The sequence below is a fragment of the Hemicordylus capensis genome, chromosome 4, assembly GCF_027244095.1.
Source record: "Hemicordylus capensis ecotype Gifberg chromosome 4, rHemCap1.1.pri, whole genome shotgun sequence".
NCBI lineage: Eukaryota > Metazoa > Chordata > Lepidosauria > Squamata > Cordylidae > Hemicordylus > Hemicordylus capensis.
Window position 1 is genome coordinate 293,264,402 of NC_069660.1, and position 5,527 is coordinate 293,269,928.

A 5,527-nucleotide genomic window follows, 5' to 3' on the forward strand; every position below is an offset into this window, starting at 1 on the left:
TTGAAACCCCCTCCCGCCCCCTTGAAGCCCCCTCCCTCCCCCTTAAATCTCGCCCCGGGCCCCGATCGATAACTTCAGAGGCGAGCGGCGGGGAGATATCCTCCCGCCCCCTTCCCTGCCGGGCTCAGGCTGCAAATGACTTTAGGAAGGCTTCTGCGCACGCAGAAGCCTTCCTAAAGTCATTTGCAGCCTGAGCCCGGCAGGGAAGGGAGCGGGAGGATATCTCCCCGCCGCCCGTTTCCCTGCCGGTCTGCAAAGGTAAAAGTACTTTTGCAAAAGTAAAAGTACTTTTGCAAAAGTACTTTTACCTTTGCAGACCGGCAGGGAAACGGGCGGCGGGGAGATATCCTCCCGCTCCCTTCCCTGCCGGGCTCAGGCTGCAAATGACTCAGGCTGCAAATGACTGCTCATTTGCAGCCTGAGCCCGGCAGGGAAGGGAGCGGGAGGATATCTCCCCGCCGCCCGTTTCCCTGCCGGTCTGCAAAGGTAAAAGTACTTTTGCAAAAGTAAAAGTACTTTTGCAAAAGTACTTTTACCTTTGCAGACCGGCAGGGAAACGGGCGGCGGGGAGATATCCTCCCGCTCCCTTCCCTGCCGGGCTCAGGCTGCAAATGACTCAGGCTGCAAATGACTGCTCATTTGCAGCCTGAGCCCGGCAGGGAAGGGAGCGGGAGGATATCTCCCCGCCGCCCGTTTCCCTGCCGGTCTGCAAAGGTAAAAGTACTTTTGCAAAAGTAAAAGTACTTTTGCAAAAGTACTTTTACCTTTGCAGACCGGCAGGGAAACGGGCGGCGGGGAGATATCCTCCCGCTCCCTTCCCTGCCGGGCTCAGGCTGCAAATGACTTTAGGAAGGCTTCTGCGTGCGCAGAAGCCTTCCTAAAGTCATTTGCAGCCTGAGCCCGGCAGGGAAGGGGGCGGGAGGATATCTCCCCGCCGCTCGCCTCTGAAGTTATCGATCGGGGCCCGGGGCGAGATTTAAGGGGGAGGGAGGGGGCTTCAAGGGGGCGGGAGGGGGTTTCAAGGGGGCGGCAGCAGCAGGGGGCCGGGACTACAAGGGGGCGGCCATTTTTTTAACTGGAGGAGCCATCGGAGGAGCCGCCAACGGAGGAGCGATTATTAGAATAATTACAGCTGCAGTGTGTGGAAAGCGCAGGAGGGGTAAGTAAAGCCCCCCCCGCCCTTGATGGAACCCCCCACCCCAGTGCCGGACCGCAGCTCTGCGGTTCCGTGCACACCCCTACCTACATTGACTGGTAGCAGCTCTCCAAGGTTTTAGGCAGGAGGCCCCAGCAGCCAGCCCTACCTGGAGCTTTCCCAGACAGAAGGCTTTACTTAGGGGTTTCTGCAAGGCTTTACTGCTGAGTTTGAAGTTGCCCCCCCCCGCCCACCGCAATTATTGCAAACCCGGATATAAATCAGGTTACACTCTTAACACGCAATGAAAAAAACAAACTCCCCGATAGCTCTCAGGGACTTCGGGGTAAATTTGGCCAATATATGAATGCACATCTCTCTCTCTCTCTCTTTATTTTTATTGTTAAATTTATATACCGCCTTTCATTAAAAACAATCCCAAGGCAGTTTACAAAAGTTTTTTTTTTAAAAAAACCAACATATAATGAAAATGACAGTTAAGTATTAAGCTAAAATATGAAAACAAACAGAAGCCGCAATAAAACAATCATATAAAGACCTGGATAAAAAGCCAAGATTTAACAAGCTTTCTAAAAACTGTGATGGAGTCTGAGGAGCAAATGACCACTGGGAGAGCATTCCAAAGTCTGGAGGAGATGTGAACTAAAAGCCAGGTGTGAAAAACTTCTGGGAGATGCTGCAAAGGATCGAACCTGGGATCTTCTGCATGGAAGACAGATGCTCTACCACTGAGCTGGGAGAGGCAACTGGCTTCCTTTCCCTGTTGGGCATGATGGGGAAGATTGGGCTGTGTGGCATTGCCCAGTCAACCTACTTCTGCCCACTCACTGATCTTTTTCTTTCTAGAGACTCCGTCCTCCTGACCAGAGTGACACACGCAGAAGGAGAGCAGAGGCTGTTGCTTGTGCAACTTTCATTTCACCTCCAGTTCCTCTCTTCCGCTTCGGGAGTTTTCTCCAAACTAGGCATTAATTTCTTTCCCCCCCCCAGGCACCCCCCCACACCCATGCTTCAAATGTGCAGAGGACATGCATGCGCCTAGCTGTTTCCCTCCACCTGCCATCACACTTGCTAGAAATGCCCCCTGGCTTCCATGGGTCAGGCAGTCTGAATGTGAGGCGGTACCTTTATGCCACATGTGGCCCTGTTCCCACATTGCATTGCATGTGCCCCCTCCCCATGTTTTCTTGTTTATGCATCGATTTTAAAAAAGTCTTCTACTCCTGAGACAAAGACAACAATGTCTTTGAGCAGTTACCACCTCCCGTGGTAACCTAGTTAATCCTAGTTGCTGCTGGTGTCTGCCTTATGTTTCTTTTTGGATTGTGTGCCCTTTGGGGACAGGGAAGCATCTTACTTGTGTATTATTTATTTTTCCATATAAACTGCTTTGAGAACTTCAGTTGAAGAACGGTATATAAATATTTGTAGTAATAGTAGTAGTAGTAGTACCGCTCTGCCCTTCTCCAAAGTCTCTCAGGGTGGCTTACGAGCAGAGGCGTAACTAGGGAAAACGGCGCCCGGGGCAAACATTGAAATGGCGCCCCCCCCGCGCCCCCAACATACTACATTATACTTACGTTTTTCCTCACAAGCGCCTGCCGCCGCCGCCAAGCCAGGCCACTGACTGGCCGCCAGGCGCCAGCAAAGCAATGGGGGGGGCGCGGGTGGCACGCAAGGGACCGCTCGTGGGGGAGGGGGTGCCGATGCACTCCCTTGACTGCTGCAGTGCTGCTGCACTGAGCAGGAAACATTTGTATTAACAAAAAATTAAAAAAATATATATTTTTGTCATGGCGGCGCCCCCCCGTGACCAAAAAAGATGGCGCCCGGGGCACGTGCCCCCCCTGCCTCCTATAGTTATGCCTCTGCTTATGAGTTAAAGAGTCAGCAGTAGCCTCCTGTAAGTGAGTGCTGAAGATACTGAGGCCCAGATGTGTAGCCAGCAAGCCTGTGTGGGGTTGTGGCATGTGGTGTGCTCCCGTTTTCCCTCATGTGTAAGCCCAGTGAGGGGGTGGAATAGGGCTTGGTTGGAGCATCAGTCAGTGGAGATTCTGCTGCATTTAGGCATGAGGGTCCACAGGACTTTTTCCAAGGGTGGAGGGAAGCCAGAAATTCAATACCCCTCTCCCTGGGAGTATGCCCCATTGAATTCACTGGGAAGTGACTCAATGCAGGGCAGCAACTGCCCCTCTTGCCCCTGCCCCTCTTGAACGCCCATGAGTTCAGGGGTCTAAAAATGGTCCTCCTGCTGCAGACATTGGCCTACACCCACCTCCCGCCATTCCTGGCTACTGGTGACTACCTGGGGATGATGGGAGTCGTAGTCCCACAATAGCTGGAAGGCTGAAGCAAGCTTGAGCCCCCAGCCTATGACACCAGTGAGCAAGAAGGCATTGCTGTCTTTGCCCAACGGCTTGTCCTCTCTTCCCCATCCACCTCTCTCAGGATTGTGCTCACTGCTCTCCAAACCCTGTTTCATGTGCAGTTGCTTCTGTTGACATCCAGGCCTGTGCCCTCCCTCTGAAATGCCCTCTGGGTCAGTAGTTTTGGAACCTAGACATATCTGTAGCCACTGGGGGTAGGTGAGGGAGCAAGACTAGGGTGGGCCTGGCCTCCCCTAAATTTTTTATCTCCCCCACCCTTTAGATTTCCCCCCAAATAATAATTTACAAATAACTGAATGCTGCTTGCACTTAGGAATGATGGAGGGCTGTATAAGCCCCCCCCCCACCACACACACACTCTTTTTGGCAATCCTCCCTAAACTTTTAGGCTGGCTAGAGTCCTGACTAGAGGCTGATTTCTGCCAGGAGGTATTGCATGCGATATATAAGCCCTATCCAGACATTCTGCTGTATGTGCGTACAGCTGTCTGTACACATGTACTTGTTTTTGTGTGGGATGGCCAGGCTGTCCATGTGTTCTCTTGAAAAGTGAATCTCGGTGCAGGCCCCCTCAAATGCCGGGTACAGATAAGAAATGTACTGGCGGCTGTACGTGTGTTGAACATGACATGTGCACAACTGCACGTGCTTATAGATCTATACTTGCATACACTGTGTTCAGATTGTATATGGACTGAACATAATGTGTGTTGTTGACCCCAAGTCCAGACTTCTAAATCTTTTTTCCTAAAAATGATGCTGACTACGTTTCATAGATTGCACTACAACGGCTTTATTCATCTGCCAAGATTTGTCTTGCAAAGTTGTGGGAAACAGTTAACAACCCATCAAAAATCAGCGGATGGCAAAGATTTTGGAATTCATGAATATGAATAAGCTAATGCTATAAGTTGGCCAGGCTAGAAACCCAAAGTTAGATACCAGTGTTTGAGTATATGTCTATTATATGTTTTTCTTTTTCTTTTGCTGAGACATTTTACCTTTTTGTAAAGAAGAAAAATTGGTTAAATTTAGTTAATACTAAAAAATAAATAAATGGAAATTAGCTATGGAATTTTAAAAGTTCAGAGAGCATTGCCTTAATGTTCAGCTGTGGGTATTCCAGAAACATCTGACTGCTCATTGATGGAAACAGGATGCTGGACTCGATAAAACCTTCTTCTGACCCAGTAAAACTCTACGTTCATATACACATCTTCTAAAATATGCCCACTTTGGTACAATTCCACCATATATGGAAATCAGCCTTAGACTGCAATCTCTCCAACATTGATATTGTCAATTATTATGCATTTTCTTTAGTACAAAAGTTTCCAAAGTGGTTTACATAGAGAAATAACAAATAAGTGAGAAAGTAAGATGGATCCCTGTCCCCAAAGGGGACACAATCTAAAAAGTGTTTATAGTATAACACTATAACAACTTTTTAGATTGTGTTCCCTTTGGGGACAGGGATCCATCTTACTTTCTCACTTATTTGTTATTTCTCTATGTAAACCACTTTGGAAACTTTTGTTGAAAAGTGGTATATAAATATTTGTTATTTTGTTTTATATTACCCAAGGGGATAATACAGGACCTTTTACATTATTTGCTAGATAGATTCTGGAACTGTGTCCCTTACATTTCCCCCCCTTCCAGCTTGCAAATGCTTACCAATTGCATCATCTAAGATCAACATCAGCTGATACATTTAAAGATCAATATCAACCAATTCATTTGTGATAATAGGCATTTTGCACCATGTTTTCCTAAAAATCCAGCAGCATCCATATCCAGAATGTGGTCATACAGTTCAAATATGGAGGAATTAAATCTGATGTTATTTGCAAACAAATATAAGCTAGAGACAATTTGCTTGACATTTCCCTCACTCCCCACACAGCTGATTTCCTCTCTACTCCCAGGTGTACCAGGAATTAGAAACATCAGGGGTCTTCCCCTACTTCCTCTGGAGATAAAA